Below are 19,032 nucleotides of genomic sequence, written 5' to 3' on the forward strand. Positions count from 1 at the left end.
AAAAAAATTCATCTGGTAAATAACAAATAAAAACATACCCAGGATTAATAGGATTGTATTCTATCTGCTTAAAGAGAGCTATCAGTATTCTTTAAATCACAAAATACACCATAAGCTGCTTATACTGGACTCATGCATTCAGAGATCATGAGATGCATTTAGGCAATCATCCCAGTTACTGTCAGCTTGAAAAACGAAAGTATGCTATATGGGCTGGGTAATTATGTGTAAGTTGAGAATAGAGATGAGTCTGAATTAATTTGGACCTCTTCATACAAAGTAAACCATAATGACTGGAAACATGACAGCTAATTATTATATATGCCTGTTTTTTTTAACTCTTGTGGTTTTCTATGTACTCAGAGCAGTTTGAAAATACTCCATTTCTACCTCCCAAGCCGGCTGGCTAACTCACATTTCATCACACGCTGCCAGGGTTGTTCTTCTCTAGAGATGCTGCAGGAGGAGCTCAGGCTGCCTATTTCCACCTCCTCTGGCAGCTGACCACTCCGATAAGGCAAACAGAGGGGGCAGGGACAGGTCCGTGCAGCTGATGAGTGGTTGGCTGCCACAGGAGGCGAGGATGGGCAGTCCAAGCTCCTGCCAGATTGGAACAGTGCAGAAGGACCCAGTGGCGCACACTGAAATGTGAGTGGGCCAGTTTGTCCAGGGGAGCGGGGAGAGGGCATTTCGTATGAAGGAGTCAGAATTAATTCAGGCCCATCCCTAGTTGTGAACAAACCTGCTGAGGATGAAAATCAGAGAGAATGTTGGTCACAACCCATCTAAAAGAAATGGATACTGATCTAAAGCCACAAAATATACAGGAGTATCACCATCTGAGCATTTTCAAACTTCTCTGAGTATATAGAAAACCACAATAGTTGAAAAAAGGCATATATAATAATTTTTATAAATATAAAAATATAAATATTTTTCTTACAAATTCACCTCCTACCCACACCAAAATGTGAGCCACAAGCCGCAGAACAGTGAATTAGTTGGAGGGAGGATGAGACAAACCAAGTTATACAAAGGCCTATTTGGACAATCCTTTGCAAAACAATAGCTACAATGCTGTTGCATAGTATAGTAAGTGGGACTAGAACAGGCGCATTGGATCAGTGGGGATTTGGTAAGCCACTCTTCCATTGATTCAAATCAGTCTATTCTAGCTGTGACTGACTACGTTAAAGTAAATTACAAAGAAAGTTGCCCCATTTGAATCAATGTAACTTATTAGGGAGCTGACCCACCAAATTCCCACTGATTCAATGGTCCTACTGCAGTGTGACTTACTACATTAAGCAACAGAATTTCAGCCAATGTATCAATACCATTTCAATGCTTTCCACTGTCAATACTGTTTTCTCAACCCCAAAGATACGCTGGCACATTGTCTATTACAGAGAAATTGCTTTAAACAGTCTACGCAAAACATAATAATAATCTTTTGTAAAGCATGCGCACTACTGGAGATAGTCAGCATTGCGCTGAGAGCAGTGTTATGGTATTCAAATGAAGACACAACATACAGATCAGTGATGGCGGACCTATGGCACATGTGCCGCAGCTGGCACACAGAGCCCTCTCTGTGGGCATGCAAGCCATAAGTCGCTGGGTTGCTACCCCTGGCAGCTAAACCTCAGGAGGAAGCTGCAGTGTTAGTGCCCCGACAGGTGGTGGGGCCAGGATCCGGAGCAGCTGGCACTGGTGGTGGTGGGCTGGCCAAGCTATAGTGGCGGGGTTGGGCACGACTGGAAGTGGATCCGGACTGGGGTCTGAAGGCACCTCCATGCCCGGGATTCCCACTTCCGCCACCACCACCAGCACCACTCACCGCATGCTGGGTTTTGTTTTGTTTTTTGGGTGTTTTTTATTTATTTATTTATTCAGGTTGGGCACTTGGGCTCAAAAAGATTCGGCATCACTGATATAGCTCATAACAAGGAGATGCTATATGAAAAATTGGCTGGCTAGTTCAATACTGTGGAGAATCTGGTTGCAGAGCCAGTGGTTGAGAGTTCAATTTCCTATTTTGCTTCCTTGGAGGTATGGGCAACCTTGAGCAAATTGCAGAGTCCCAAAATGGAAAGAAGGACTGATAAACTACTTCAAAGAACTTTATGTTCAGAAAACTATGAAAAGGATTGCTTTAAGTCAGAATGAACTTGATAACATGTAATTATTATCATAAAAAAAATAACAACATGTGGGCAAGTTGTGGATTGTGGGACCCCTGTTGTAAGTCCTCTTCTTAGCTGCTAAAGAAGCATCAATTTTAAGTGATTCTTCCTCTGAGAACACTCTGTATTCTTTACCCACAGAGAAAATTCTGACATAACACTAGGAAGCAGAATGCAGCTTCTGCAGCTTTAATGATTCATCTTCACTTTGTACAAATGCCTCATGATTCCTCATTGAGAAAAATGTACTGAAAAGTTATTTATTTTTAACTTGCTTTTCCCCTACAAAAATAGAAGCCACGCAAAGCAATGGATACACAGGCACACCTCCAAATAATCAGCTATGACAAGGATATGCATATCTATAATGTGTTTATCTCCAGACATCTTCCTGTGTCTCCTATTCCTGTCCAAGTTTAGTTTCACAGTTTTTTTTCTTAAAAAGATAAGATCTAACACTTAGCTATTTTTTAAAATATATATGTATCTGTTTTACATTTTACACATTGCCTAGACACATTTCCCCACTCACTAAGGAATGTTTAAATAATATACTGCACACATTTGAAATGTGGGCATTTCCATCAGTGTAGAGGTTCTGGAGTACAAACCAGACAGTCCTGCAAATGATGACCAAAACAAGCTATCAAATCTTGGGCTTAAAACAGACTGTTAATACATGCCTAACCATGAATAACCAGGCAAAAACTGCCTGAAACTCTGTAAGTTACATTAGAATAGGCCCAGTGAATCTGTGGAGATTTAGTGAGGGGACCTCTATGTAAGTTCCACTGATTCAAATAGGCCTACTCTAGTTGCAACAGCTTCCTTGTGGTAAAGTAAGCCACCATAGTCCTTTTCCTACTTGCCAGTTATTTTCTTGCAACTTGATTAGTTCTTGCTACAGCAAACATATTCAACAACTTATTTGCATATTTACACAAGTGAAATTTGCACTGGATCCATTTATGACGTATCAGGACTCTGAAACTCCAATGTGCCATGTATGCTCAGCTGTGTTGTCCTGCTTGAACTTAGTATTGATTTGTGTACCAACAGCAAAACCTTGGCATGTGTTAACAGGGAGTTTGTGGTTGATGCCTTTTACTTTGTAAATCACTATTTGATGTGACATGTAAGATCAACCATACAAGAAAAAATTTCAACAATTATTGAGGGAAAATATATGGACATAAACAATATAAGCATACAGTATATACATATTGATACAAACAACAGTCATATTAGTATTGGTTGCAATACTGTTGGCTGATTAAAACTGAGATGTATCTGTCTTGTTCAAGACAACCAGTGTATTTCTCATAAAGATAATAACATAGCATAAATTAAAGAAAATTGTGATACACTCGTAGCAGCTTACTGCAGTCTAACTGCAAGAATAATCTTCTTACCATACATAGGGTACGTCAGAAAACAAAGATTTTTCCTCTGTTAGAAATTTTCTATAGCTCAGTGTGATTGTAAACCCTGGATATTGCTAACTTTTCTGTTAAGCAATCTTCTCATCTTCGCATAGGGTTCCCAGATACATGTGTACGAAAAGGAGGACATAGAAAGCCAAAAAGGAGGACAAAGGAGGACATATTGGGGAGGCTCTGCACACGGGGTGGGGTAGGGTGGGGGGCATGTCACTTTTGGAATTAGGTATTGGGGAGAATAGCTTTTTGATCATGGGGCAATACCATAGCCATTCAACCTACTCAGTCTTGAAAGGTCAAGACTAGGAAAGTTAGATTTTTTGGACTACAAAACTCAGAATCCACTGGCCACTATGTTTTCATGTTTTTAAAAATGTTTTAAAATAAAAACAAAACAAAACAAATCTACATATACATTTACTGGGCTCCCAGGACCAATGGAGACAATCTATTCCTTCCTTTAATGGAGACCCATCCCCCTGTTTTATTTATTGATTTTTTAATTTTAATAAAAGCATAATAAAGTGAAATAAAGTTTAAAAAGTTGTGTGACAGATTTGAAACACTTTATAAAAACCAGGGAAAAAAAACAGAAGGTGTGGATTTCTCTCAGCTTGAGAAATGCGAAGGGTGGAGAAAATGGATTTTCAGACAGACACACACACACACACACACACAAAGCCATTTTCTCCACCCTTTGCAATTTCTCAAGCTAAGAGAAATCCGCTTTTGTGTGTGTGTGTGTATGTTCCAGCTCCCACAAGTATAGGGGATAACTCTGCATATGCTCCTGGACCTGGAAACGCACTCCGCACATGCTCCAGGGTCGGGGGGGGTCAGGGCAGAAGGGGGGATAAAACAGCCTCCTGTTCCCTGGCTTTAGGAAGAAGGAGGGACCGGACCAGACCCTATTTCCCTGGCTTTGAACCACCACCAGAACAGCCTCCCCTCCTGCACACTCACTTCACTCTTGTCCGTTTCCATCCATCCATCTCGCTCCTTCCTGCCTTATTCAGCTCTGGGCAGGAGCAACCATCCACAAGCCAGGGATTGATTGCTCGGGGCTGGAACAGCCCTAAACAATCAAGCCACCTTATCTCCCTCCGATCTCTGAAAGAATCGGAGGATTTACAAGGGCCTCAACCAAGGAAGTAGCAGGGAGAGGTTTGGCTGCAGGGGATGGGGAAGAGGGAGGGGTGGGGTGGGGTGAGATACAAAAGCCGGACATTTTGGAGTTTTTTAGTCCTGCCAGACGGACGGAGGACATGCTCCTGAAAAGGAGGACATGTCCTCCTTTTGCCGGACATCTGGCAACCCTATCTTCGCACCACTTATCCAAAACTGTTCTTAAACAATATAAACAATGGTCTTCCAAATGCTCTCTGGAATGCCTCTTGCATGATAGAGATACAGGTTTTCCTTCTACACCAAATGCAGATTTGGATAAAATGTAAAGAAAGAAAGCTCCATTAAACATGAACCTCCATGTAAAGGATGCGAATGGATTTTAGTTGCTCTATAAGGTTTGGAATTTTCAAATAGATAAGTTCCCACTTTAAAATCTAGACTGAAAGGATAATCTTTATAGGTAAACCAAAAAGGCACAAGAAAGGGCACCAGCTTTCAAACGTACATTTTTTTATCATGAGATATGCTAAAAGTCAGGATGTAATGGGGAAGTAATGCTGCAGGCAGACATTGGTCTTCTCATATGACAGTGTGGTATTACACTTTATCTAAAACATAAACATTTACAGGTTCACAGCTTCAGTTTGCTCCTGGATTTATCCCTGAGCCCAGATGCCCATGTCCCAGCAGTAGCTGGGCTGTTTGCTCAGTTAAAACTAGCACAGCAGCTACACCTGTTCCTTGAGAAGTCTAACCTAGTCACAATGACACATACCTTAGTGCCATTTTGTTTGCATTATTATAATATGCTCAACTTGAGACTGTCTTTGGAAAGGGTTCAGAAACTTCAATGGTTCAGAATGCTACAGTTAGATTCCTGGCTACAGCCAGTTAATAAATAAGAAAAACTCCTTCCTAGAAAAGCTTCACTGGTTACTGGTCCCTTTCCGGACACAATTCAAAGTACTGTTTTTAACCCATAAAGCTCTGAACACCAGGCTATTTGACAAACTATACCTATCCACCTCAGCTTTTCTGGTGTTTAAAATCTTTTGGGGAGTCCTTTCATTTAACTTAAGCACCCTCACAAACATGCTGAGAGTGGCTATCAGAGAGGGCCTTTTTGATGCCTACTCCTACGCTGTGGAACTCACATGAGAGACCAGACCAGCCCCCTTACTGTTGTCCTTCCACCAGCAGGCAAAGGCCTAACTTTTCAAGCAGGCTTTTAAAATGGAAAGTGCTCCTCGGGAAAGAATTCTAAAGTGAGAATTATTCCTTCATTTTTTAAAAATGCATTTTAAAAATTGCTTTAAAGGAATTTGTTTATTATTTTAAATATTGTGGTTTTAATATTTGTCATGTTTTAACATCTGCATTTTTACATAATTTGTGAGCTGCCTTGAGTCCCTCTAGGAGGAGAAAGGTGGGGTAGAAAAAATAAATAACCAAGGAAGTTCTAGTTTCCAATAAATCATCTATACAGTATCCAGGGTGAAATCTAATACCACTGTATCCACCTGATGAGATTCATTTCCTTGTCTTCAGCATTCCTCATGCAGTTACATCCTGAAACAAACATATAGACAATAAGGGGTTAAGACTAGCCTTTCCCTCCTTCCCCTTTTAGCATCTTGCCTGATTAAGCTCTTGAAAGCTTGGGTAATTTTTGTGCCTGTGTAGAATTCTCTGTACCTTCCTGGCTGGCCTACAAAGTTATCAACTTAGTATGGAGTTTAGAATTTGTGTAATACTAACACAACTATCACTACTTTAATTTACCACTTTAAACACAGCAAATACGGCACTAAAGTTTGCCCTTATCCCACTGGGCAAGGGAAAGCAGACACACACCCCAAACTTCATCTGAGGAGCATCTCTGCAGTATATTTCCTAGCTGATCAAGAGTAATTCTTTCTTTTTATCTCTCTTTGTAGTATAATTATACAAATTGATGTAAATGTACTATCTCACTCTCTGCAATTTTACCCTTGCTCTATCCATACCAACCCCCTAGCTCTAATTCCCTTCTCTATAATCCTACCCCTACTGAAAAGAATAAAAAACTGGGGGGGGGGGAGATAGTCTTTTGTTTGTTTCATTTCTAGGATGTATTTCCCCCCATGAAGGGACCCAAAGTGACTTACAGTGATTAAAACAAGTTTGGCTAAAACCACAGTAAGTTACACAGTTAAAAAACAATTATAAATATAAAATAATGTAAAAGAATATGTAAATATTTAAAAACTATACAAACAGTTTAACTATACTTAAAAAGAATATACAGCTATCATCCAAAATATATTAAAAACCTATCTAAAGAGGCAGACCTTAACTGTCACCAAAAGACAATCTAATTTCCCAAGGGGCAGCATTCCACAACCTGGGATGAGCCAAAGAGAAGGCCTTGTCTTATTTCTCCATCAAATGTGCTTGTAGGCTTTATAAATAAATAGGCTATAGGCATAAAGTTTAGCAGTTCTTAATCATGTATTATGCAACATTGTGGAAACATGTACTTTGCTATGATACATCATTACTGGGAGACAGCAGTGGGGAGAAATCTGATAACAAAAACTTGGCACTAGTACCTGCTCAGGTCACTGGACATGGAAGCATATTTCCCTGACTTAATTCATTCAAGCTTTGGCTTTCCTTCCAAATTCATCACTTGGAACAGAAAATCACAGCAGGATTGTATATTAGCAAAATCATGTGGAAGAACATACTGTTGATCATGTGGCTTCAGAGTACAGATGCTTCCTTCAGTAAAGAAACTGGCTGATATTTCTTGTCTTGAAAGCTCAAGAAGTAAAACATTTGCTGAACACAAAACCATATCACCCCCTGTAACTGCCCTTCTTCCCATCAGTAATTTTTCTTCAAGGTTTGATTGAGATTAATTCCACCACAACCCCTCAATTAATTGGCATACAAATTCTTTTCTCAGAGTTATTTGTCTCCCCACAAAAATGTAGACAATTACTCAAGAAGTAATTTATTATTTTCTGTTGTTCATACAGAAATGCATACAGCAGCTTTCTTTTTTAGCACAAATATAAAGCACATTAATAAAACATACACAAATTAACCCAAACACTGTAACATTGCAAAACATACGTCTTGATCATTTCCTAAAAACTCTGAAAGTCTAAGGGCAGGCTTCCCTCAGAAGAGATAATCAGAATAGTCTCACTTTATTCTCTAATTTCATAAAGATACATATTAGGATGATATTCTGAAATCCAAATCATTTAAGAGCTTGAAAGCCTTAAAAAGCCCTCACATTCAGCAGTTATAATCATTATAGAAACTCAAGTAAACACACCTTCTTTAGTTAGTGGCAGACAAAAGCTGCTCTCAACAAATTCCCAGAAATCAAGCACATATACAGTGTATTTACCGTATTTTTTGCTCCATAAGACACACTTTTCCCTCCCAAGTAGTGGGAGAGAAAGTATGTGGGTCTTATGGAACAAATACAGTAAAAAAGGGGGTTCAACCACCACCACCCAGAAGCCCCCTACTGCCATGCTGGGAGGCCTCTGAACTAGCACCAGAGACTGCTTGCTGTTTGGACCTCACCATTCTGCACTGCTGGCTTTCTAGGATCTGCTTCCTGGAGCCCACCTGGAAAACCAGCAAGGCCAACAGGCCTATGGCAGCAAAGACAGCCAAGGACAAAAGGGAAAAGAGTAATTCTACAAAACCAGGGGAAACCACACAGTCCCCCACTTAGGCAGTTGATTTTCCCATATTTGGGGAAATCACAGGGGTCAGCACATCCCAAGTGCAATAGATGAGCCTCACCCTGGGAAAACCACTTTGATAATCATGGTATCTCTCCTGCCAGGTACAGTATGAGGACTATAAATGTCAACATGCTAGTGAAGAAGGCACAGAAGAGGCGGTATTTCCTGAGAATGCTTGGCAAGTTAAATTTATCTCAGCATTTACTTCTGTCATACTATCGTAGCACCATTGAGAGTGTCCTAACCTATGGCATTCTGGCATGGTTTGGGAGTAGCTCTGTAGCGGACAAAAAAGCTCTACAGAGAACCATTAAAATTGCCCAGAATATCATCGGGCTCCAGCTACCAACCCTGGATGACATCTTCACATCCCGCTGACTGAGGATGTCACACAACATCCTGAGAGACTCTTCCCATCCTGCTTATAACTCTTTTGAACTGTTGCTGTCTGGCAGAAGATATAGAACAATTAAGACTCGGACCACACGTTTTCTGAATAGTTTTTAGCCCACAGCTATAACTGCACTTAATAATGAGCTTAAAGACCACCAGTAGTGAATAGTTAGTTGGACTGTGTTACTTGGTCTGCGGTGTAGATGTCTGTATTTTTAGTGGGGACTTTTAGTGGGTGGGGAGTGTTGGGGGATTTTTTTAGTGGGTGGGGAGTGTTTGGGGAATTTTATGTGTGTGCATGTGTCTGGTCTCTGAGTGTCTAAATTTCATTATATGGGTATACTGTGTATATACTTACAATGACAATAAATAATAATAATAATAGTTGGAATGACCTCTGAACCTCCTACCCCTTTCTGTGCCCTGTCCCCCAAAAGCATGGTGACCCCCTGGCTGCACCTCCTGATCAGAACAGGGCTGCACAGCCCCAGTCCCGAAAGAGGCCAAGAGAGCTACTCAGTGTTCTGGGGCTGGATGTTCCTCCCACAATCCTCCAGTGCACAGATATTAGCATACCTAATATGTGGGGAAGGCAGGGAAAGCGGGGAAACTCAAACTTTCAGTTAGTGAAGAGGCTGCTTGTCTGCTTCCTTGTTAGTCCAAGCAGTTAGAGAGCTGGGAGAGAGACCTGGGACTGCCTGGTATTATCGATTTAAAATGTAAAATTTAGTTTAAAAGCTGTTTGTTTGGGGTTAGTGCTTGGGTGAAAAGGTGCTCCATTTGAGTTGAAACCTGCTTGTGTAGAAACGTGCATACTTGCTTTAAAAGCTGCCTAGGAAGTGTTCAGACCAGCACCGATCAGCTGTTAGGTGGAGAGAGGGGAGGGGAAAGGAGCAGGAGCGGAGAAGAGCACAAAATGGCTGCCGGCTGCCTGCTGGCTTTTAGCTGTTTAGGGCTCTTTTTTTGCTGTTCTGGGGTCTACCAAGGCACTGTGAAGAGCAAGGCTCAGTCTACAGTACCTGGTAAGTGATTTTCTTTTAAGTTTTTTAAAGTTTCTGACCTTCCCCCCCCCCCATTAAAAAGCATTAATTAATTTTCAATGCATTTCTATGGGAAATTTGGATTCAACTTGCAAACTTTTCAACTAGTTCTGGGCATCTAATAGAGAATGTATTTCTAAAGGGTGTTGCAGCAAGGAAACTAACTGTGCTTTGTGACTTCTAACTGGATTACAGTACCTGCTTCCTGGTTTCAGCTACTATAGTTTGTATTCAGTTTTTTTGGTAACAAGTCCCATTCTCAACAGCCAGCCAAGTGTCTAAGCTTACTTGCTGGCACAAGTACAACAAGGGAAGACAACTAAGCTTCCCTTGCTATGGGGCTCCTCAGTCTGGAATTTGACACTTAGAAAGCCTATCTCATGTCCTTATAAAACGTGGTGAGGAAGGTGGGACTGAGACAAACTCCTCTCCTGATTATTGCAAATCCCAGGCAGGCTTGTAGGAAGAACATGGTTCTTCGGATAGAGGGATCTCAAACAGCTCATAAGAAACATTTTGAATTGTGCCTTAAACTGCTCATAGAACTCTCATAGCAAAGGAGCTGCATTCCCCCTTGTAGCTGGCCCCAGTGTACAGTCTAACTGAAGCAATTCTTGACCAAGTGAAGGTTTGCAACAATTTTCAAAGGCAGCCATGCATAATGCACAGTATAGAAACCCAAACAGAACATCCAACTGCTGAAACCTGGACATCCAAGCGAACATACAGTCTGTGAAAATAAATACTGAAGGAGAGTACAATTCCATTCAGCACATTCTGAATCCCTATTCTAGGCTCTGTGAGTGGCAGGAACATCTCGTCTTGTCTAGATTAACGATTCAGTCAAGCATGTGCTAGTTTAGAAGCAAGAGAGTTTCCTTGGATTTAAATGAAAAGGAGAACAGTGTCATGGGCATACTGATGGCACCAGACACCAAGACCTCAGATAACTAATCCCAGAGATGCCATGTAAGTGTTAAACAGCATGGCAGAAAGGACAGTGCTCTGAGGGACTCCATAGGTCAAGAATCATGGGATCAAAGAAAAGAACCACAGCACCACCTACTAAACCAAACCCTCCAGAAAAGACCAAAGCCTCCACAAGATAGCATCTCCACATTCCACCCCGAACAGGTGACCTGGAACAACAATATGAAAAAGCCATCAAGAGATCCAGATGAACTAACAGAAACGCACTCCCCCTGTAAATTTTCCAGCATAAATCATCCACAAAAGCAACCCTTTTAAACTAGTATTGGTGGCAAACATGGAGAAGAGAAATGCTTAGCTGCCCCTCCTTTCTGTACATGCTGCATGCTAACATCCTACTCCATCACTCTGTAGGGAATCAAAGCATTCATCAAGAGCTCTTCTCTATCTGGGTGTGTTGTCTATCATATCATAATCACTCTTAGACATCTGCGCCAACTTTACAGTTGCCACTTAAACTTGTGAACAGAGATTCCTTCCCTTAGGTTATTCCTGTCACCAATCCAGGCAAACACCTAGTGTTCTATTCTGCACTGCTGCTTTAACTTTGCTGCAGCTAAAGGTAGACTTTATACTGCCCTTTTTAAAAGTAAGAATGTTTCTGGTGAAGCACAGCCATGTTTACTTTGGTAACACTATATGAACTTTGTGGCACAATGCTGATCAGTAGTATACATGGATATCATCTGACTGCTACCTATAACAACACTTAACAGGGTTTGTAAACCAAAAGGAGTTTGATTTTTTAAAAAAAGAATAGAGTTTATTACATAGGTAAAATGAAAAAAAACAAGAACAATGTTTCAACCTGTCAGTTTCTGATGATATAACCATAAGCCTGTAATTTTCTTCTTTATAAATTATTTATTTATTTAAAATATTTTTACCCTGCCTTTCTCTTTAAAAAGGACCCAAGTGTCTTACAACACTGAAAGACCATATTTCAAGTTTAAAACAATAACTAGCCAACAATGGTTTACATCATTAAAAGACAATATTTAAAGCTAAGAACAATGAGCATAAAGAAGCATTTTACACTATTAAAAGGCAGTATTACAGGCTATATTAAAGCTAGGAACAATATGTAAAATATTAAAGAGAAGGAAAAAATGTTACCTTGAGAAATGGAAAATCCAAAATGAAAAACACAATAACAACCCCTCTATAAATCGCAACACAGGTAGGTAGTTACTGAGGGAAAGCCAGGCTGAAGACAAAGGTCTTTGCTTGCTTGGAGAAGGATAGCAAATATGTCAGTTTGGCCTCCTGTGGGAGGGAGTTCCAAAGTCTAGGACCAACAACAGAGAAGGTTCTCTCCTGTGTCCATCATCAGAGGATGGTGAGACCAAGAGAAAGGCCTCTCCTGATGATCTTAACACCTGAGCTGGCTCATAGTGGGAGATACAATCTTTGAGGTAGCTTGGACCCAGGCCATTCAGGACTTTATAGGTTAAAACCAGCACTTTGAACTGTGCCCACAGTTGAAACTGTGGCAGCCAGTGGAGCTGCAGTAACAGAGGGGTTATGTGATCCCTGTAACCAGCCCCAGTCAGCAGTCTGGCTGCTGCATTTTGGGCCTGTTGAAGTTTCCTGACACTTTCCATTGGCAGCCCCATGTGGAAGAATACTTGCTTTGACACAAGACAGTTCCATCCATAAATACTATTCACCACTTTTCCAGTATCTTAACTGACAGTTCTAGCAAGACTCCCTCATATACAACTCTCACTCAATGCCAGATATCTTCCAGAGAATCCAATACAAACTTATAAAAAGTATTTACAGAGTGCAAAACTGCCACATCTGACTCTGACACAAATGTGCCCTTGCCACATCTTATATGGCTCGTAGTTCATGGAAGAACAACGCAGCTAATAAAGTCAGCATTGCTAATCTTTCCATCAGTTTTCAGAGGGTTTCTATAAACAAAATGTTGACAACAAAGGGAAATAATTAGCTGTACAAATCAAATTGTATATGCAGAACAAATTATTTGGATAAGTTACATTTGTCAGTTGTTTGAATGAGAATTCTGACTTAGCAACACTTTCTAGAATTTTCTAGGTACACAGCACTAATAAGCAGTTTGCCATTCCCTTCTTTTGGGGGTACCCTTGGACTGTGCAGCTTGCCTAAGATCACACAGGCTGGCTCTTCTCCTTGGAGGCACAGTGGGGAATCGAACACCCAAACTCTGGCTCCACAACCAGATACCTAATTCACTGAGCTATCCAGTCAGCTTATTAGACTAAAGCATGGCATTTCCCCCTTGCTTAAAGGTGTGTTTTTTTTATCTGAGGAATAATACCATACACTCTGAATCTGATTTTTACTTATATTTCACTTATTATTCACATAAGTATCTTCTCATAAGAATTACAGGTTACCATCCTCTAATTTGGGAAAAAGGATAGCGTGTGGGTTGTATGAGGATTTGTATTTTATGTTCATGAATCTTCCCCAACAAAGAACTTACGTGAAGTGCAGCTTAATCAAACTGTTTTTAAAAGTCCCATTTCCCTAGATCAAACTCTTATGCACTTGTGTAATCAGGCACTAGATATTTTATACAGTGGTGCCTCACATAGCGATTGCTTCGTATAACGATGAAATCGCTTTGCAATGAAGATTTTGTGATCGCTTTGTGATGTTCCCTATGGGGGAATTTCGCTTTGCGATGATCGGTTCCCTGCTTGGGGAACCGATCATGTCAAAGCAATGCTTTTTAAACAGCTGATCGGTGCCGCACGCTACCCCCCCAGAGCTCCTGCATAAATAGGGGACGGCGGGAGGGGGGGAGCGGGGGTGTTCTGGATTGGCGCCTCGGGAGGAGGGAGGGGTGAAGGGCCTGGCCCCAAACCCCGCACGCACCCCTGGGGCGCCAAGCCAGAGAGCCGTCGCGGCGGGAGGCACTGCAAAGGAGGAGTCGCCCGCCCGGGACCGGGATCAGGGCGGCAGCAGCTGGACTGGGGGGCGGCGCGCCAGAGACCCCCTCCTCGCCCCGTCTGCACCCCGCCAAGGAGACCGGGCATCCAGGTTTGGCTGGCTGGTGGTGGGTGGCGCGCCCCTTGCCGCCCCGGGCGGCTGCCTGCCTCCGAGCCCTCCTCCTGCCGTTCGCCATCCAAGGAGGCCGGGCGTCGTCCCAGGCTGGCTGGCTGGCGGTCGGTGGGTGCCACGCCCCTTCCTGCTTGGGGAGCCGATCATTGCAAAGCAATGCTTTTTTAACAGCTGATCGGCAGTTTCAAAATGGCCGCCTGCTGTTTTCTGGGACGGATTCCTCACTTACCAGGCAGCAAAAATGGCCACGCTATGGAGGATCTTCGCTGAACTGTGAGTTTGAAGCCCATAGGAATGCATTAATCGTGTTTTAATGCGTTTCTATGGGTTTTTTATATTCGCACTGCGACATTTTCGTTTAGCAGCGATTTCGCTGGAACGAATTAATGTCGCAATGCGAGGCACCACTGTACTTTTCTTCTTCTTCAGTAATTGGGAAATTACTTTTATCTCCGAGATTTCTCCTGTGTATCAGTTCTTTTTCCCCCTCTCCAGCATTTTAAATCTTCTATATTGCTTTAACACTATGTCTTGCCATGTTTAAGTACACCTTATACACTGACAGACAGTATAACATTTTTAAAATATATATCCCATTCTGCTCTACAGAACACCCTAAGGACAAGTGGGTTAAAATCAATCAGTGTAGAAAACCTGAATAAAAACACAAAACTTGAAAATAAGCTCAAATTCCTGGGAAATAATAATATAAAGAACCAGCAAAGTCTTTTAATTCTTAGCGACATAATTTAATGAAGAAAATCTAACAGACTATTTAATGTTTCAAATAATTTCCTTGTTCAAGGAAACAGTAGGTGCAGAAAAAGAAGCAAACCTCCTTTAAAGTTGAGGACACAGATATAATGGGAAGTAAAGAAATGGCTGAGTAATCAAACAGAATGTATCTGACTTCTGGACCAAATTTCTGGACTGGCTTTTATATTTCTACCTAAAAATTTAACAGAACATCCTTGACTATTAAGATTAACATTGCATAATATTTCAGCCTCATTTATTGGCCTATCTTGCTTAAGACGTGCTGCTGTGACCATTATAATATTCTCCATGTCTACTATGAAAATATCATCATATACTGTATATTAACATTTATCAAAATTAAACTGTATGTTTCAGAAAATTATAACAGTGACAACTTAGATGGAATAAAATCTAACAGCAGAAACTAAGTTATAACTACCTTATTTGAAATCTATATTTTGTATAAACTAATCAAACTGATGCTGGAATCCAAGGTTCTGAAAGATAATTTGTGCTTTTATATTTTAGGCATTTTATATGTGGTGTAATGGAAACAAAAATAGATTTTTGAGAATCAAATATTAGACTTAAAATCTCTGAACTACTGATGTACATATTTCTTGTGCTAATCTTCCAATTACCTTGGAGAAATTTTAAGAAGTTTTCTGATTGCTGCAGTAAAACCTAAAGAAACAAATTCAGTAATTTTCTCACTTTCAATTGTTGTTTTGTCATTTAGTCATGTCCGACTCTTCGTGACTTGATGGACCAGAGCATGCCAGGCTCTCCTGTCTTCCACTGCCTCCCAGAGTTGGGTCCAATTCATGTTGGTAGCTTTGATGACACTGTCCAACCATCTTGTCCTCTGCTGTCCCCTTCTCCTCTGTCCTTCCAGTGAGCACTCAGGGTTGATTTCCTTTAGAATTGATAGGTTTGTTCTCCTTGAAGTCCAGGGGACTCTCAAGAGCCTCCTCCAGCACCACAATTCAAAAGTATCAATTCTTTGGCGGACAACCTTCTTTATGGTCCAGCTCACACTTCCATACATCACTACAGTGGGGTCTCGACTTACGAACGACCCGACTTGCAAACAATTCGAGTTACGAACCTGCCCTATAGGGAAAGTAAGGACTCCACATGCGAACTTCCCTTGAGTTACAAACAGGGAAAAAAGTCCCCCCTCCCTCCCCTTAGAGGCTTCTGGAGGGGGGAAAAGGGTCAGAAACTTAAAAATAAATACTGTACTGTTAAATAAAGTCACTTACCAGGCCTTGGTAGCCCCCAAACCACAGGAAAAAGAGCAGGAAAGAGCTAAAAGCCGACACCCAGAAAGAGCCTGGCAGCCATTTTGTGGTTTTCCCCACTCCTCTCCCCGCCTAACAGATGATCGGCTGGCTCTGAGCAGGCTTCCGGAGGCTTGCTCAGCACCTAAAAAGCCTGCCTGAGTGCCTTTGTGCTGAAAAAATCAGCACAACATGCTTTAAAACATTATTTAAAATTGGCTTCGTTTTTTAAAAAAAAAGAGTTCTAAAGTGCTGCCTTTAGTGTTCCCTCCCTTCCCTGAACCTTGGGGAAAAAAGAAAGAAAATATCCCCCTCTAGTGGCAGAAGGCAGAATAGCAGCTTCCCATTAGTTTCTATGGACAGAAAAGAGCAGATACGGATTAAACGGTTTTCAATGCATTCCTATGGGAAATGCAGATTCGACTTAAGAACTTTTCGACTTGAGAACCACCTTCCAATACGGATTAAGTTCTTAAGTCGAGACCCCACTGTACAAGAAAAACCATAGCTTTGACTATGCGTACTTTTGTTGGCAAGGTGATGTCTCTGCTTTTTAAGATGCTGTTGGGGTTTCTCGTCGCTTTCCTCCCAAGAAGCAGGCGTCTTTTAATTTCATGGCTGCTGTGAACATGGAACCCAAGAAAGTAAAATCTGTCACTGCCTCCATATCTTCCCCTTCTACAGTGGTACCTCGCAAGACAATGGCCTCGCAAAACGATGAATTTGTATGACGACAAGGTTTTGCGACCGCCATTACGCTTCACAAAACAGTGTTTCCTATGGGGGAATTTCACTATACGAGTAGGAGAGCGCACCCAGTTCCCCTCCTCCTCTTGGCTTCCCTCCCCTTCCACACCAAGCGACACTTACCGGAGGCATAGGGGAGGTGGCAAGGGGGCGGCTGGGGAGTGGGGGGCATCGCGAGCGGTTTTGCGGATAAATGGGGTTTCCCGGCACGGTGAGGCAAGCCCAGGATTTCCCCTTGCCTCCTTACATGAGCGGGACAGCGCGCACTGGTTCCCCTCTTCCCCTTTTACTTCCCTACCCGTCGACAGCAAGCAAGTCTAGGATTTCTTGGCTGCTTCTCGTCACCCGAGCAGGAAGCACGCGCCGGCTCCCTGCCTCCTCTTGGCTTCCCTCCCCTCCCACACCAAGTGGCGCTTAGCGGAGGTGCATCTGGGGAGCGGGGGGGGTCGCAAGTGGCTTCAGGGACAACCTGGGCTACTTGGGAAGCTAGCGACAGCGAGGTTTTTCCCGGGCTCACAGCGGAAGGAATTCCCTCCCCGGGCGCTTTTAGCTTTAGTTTTCGCCCTTTCAGCGGGGTGGGGGAAGCCCCAGGGGATTTCCCCATCTCTGCGCAGAAGGACATTCCTTTCACCGTCAGGGCAGGGGCTGCTTTGTTTTTGCCAGCCACGTGCGCACTCAGAAGCTCCCTTCCAGCACTGAGCAGGAGTTTCCCAGCCTGGGGCTCAGGAGGGGGAGGTTCCCTCGTTGCTAGAGGGCCGTGTCTAGCAACTCCTTTTGTTTTTGCCAGCCATGTGGGCACTCAGGAGCTCCCTTCCAGCGCTGAGCAAGGGTTCCCCTGCCTGGGGGACAAGAGAGGGAGGTCGCCTTTGTTTTGCCAGCCACGTGGGTACTCAGGGGCTCCCTTTCACCATGGCACGGGAGTCCCACAGACGGAGTTGAAAGTGGAGGTCCCTTGGGCATTAACTGGGGCCAGGTGGGCACGGAGGAGCTCCCTTCCACCAGGGGCTATCAGCAATGTGGGGCTTGCGGCGGCAGCCAGCCATTGTTCAGTTTAATTCAACGGCTGATCAGCGGCTCTGCAAAATGGCTTCCCTAGGGTGTTTTCGGCACCGATGCTTCGGAAGACAGCGATTTAAAATGGCTTCCCTATGGGCAATCTTCACACAACAACGACTATTTTCCCCACTGGAATGCATTAAACGGGTTTCAATGCATTCCAAAGGGGGAAATTCTTTTCGCAAGACGATGATTTCGCTAAACAGCGGTTTCAATGGAACGCATTATCATTGTCTTGCGGGGCAGCACTATATTTGCCAGGTGGTGATGGGACCAGAGGGCATGATCTTGGTTTTTTTGATGTTGAGCTTTTTGTACTCTCCTCTTTCACCCTCATTAAGAGGTTCCTTAATTCCTCCTCACTTTCTGCTATCAGAGTGCTATCATCTGCATTTTGGAGGTTGTTCATATTTCTTCCGGCACTTTTAATTCCGGCTTGGGATTCATTTAGTCCGGCCTTTTGCATGGTGTATTCTGAATGTAAGTTAAATAAACAGGGGGACAACATACAGCCTTGTTGTACTCTTTTCCCAATTTTGAACCAGTTGTTCCATATCCAGTTCTACCTCTTGCTTCCTGTCCCACGCATAGGTTTCTCAGGAGATAAATAAGGTGGTCAGGCACTCATATTTCTTTAAGAACTTGTCATAGTTTACCGTGGTCCACAAAGTCAATGGCTTTTACATAGTCAATGAAGCAGAAGTAGATGTTTTTCTGGAACTCTCTGGCTTTCTCCATAATCCAGCGCATCTTAGCAATTTGGTTTCTAGTTCCTCTGCCCCTTTGAAATCCAGATTGTACTTCTGAGAGATCTTGGTCCACATACTGCTGAAGCCTGCCTTGGAGGATTTTGAGCATAACCTTGCTAGCATGTGAGATGAGTGCAATTGTCCGGTAGTTGGAGCATTCTTTGACACTGCCCTTCTTTAGGATTGGGATGTAGACTGATCTTTTCCAGTCCTCTGGCCAATGCTGAGTTTTCCAAACTTGCTGGCATATTGAATGTAGCACTTTAACAGCTTCATCTTTTAAGATTTTAAATAGTTCAACTGGAATGCCATCACCTCCACTGGCCTTGTTGTTAGACAAGCTTTCTAAGGCCCACTTGACTTTGCTCTCCAGGATGTCTGGCTCCAGGTCAGCAGCCACATTATCTGTGTTGTCCGGGATATCCAAATCTTTCTGGTATAATTCCTCTGTGT

The 19,032-nt window shown here is 42.6% G+C and overlaps 1 protein-coding gene and 1 pseudogene across 6 annotated transcripts in view; both read right to left on the reverse strand.

Moving 5' to 3' along the window:
• ERBIN (erbb2 interacting protein) overlaps positions 1–19,032 on the reverse strand; it is a 119,963-nt gene that overhangs the window by 90,774 nt on the left and 10,157 nt on the right. The gene's annotated exons all lie outside the window — the stretch shown is intronic.
• On the reverse strand, positions 8,464–8,615 carry LOC140705091 (U1 spliceosomal RNA; annotated as a pseudogene).

Source organism: Pogona vitticeps, chromosome 2, assembly GCF_051106095.1.
Source record: "Pogona vitticeps strain Pit_001003342236 chromosome 2, PviZW2.1, whole genome shotgun sequence".
Classification (NCBI taxonomy): Eukaryota; Metazoa; Chordata; class Lepidosauria; order Squamata; family Agamidae; genus Pogona; species Pogona vitticeps.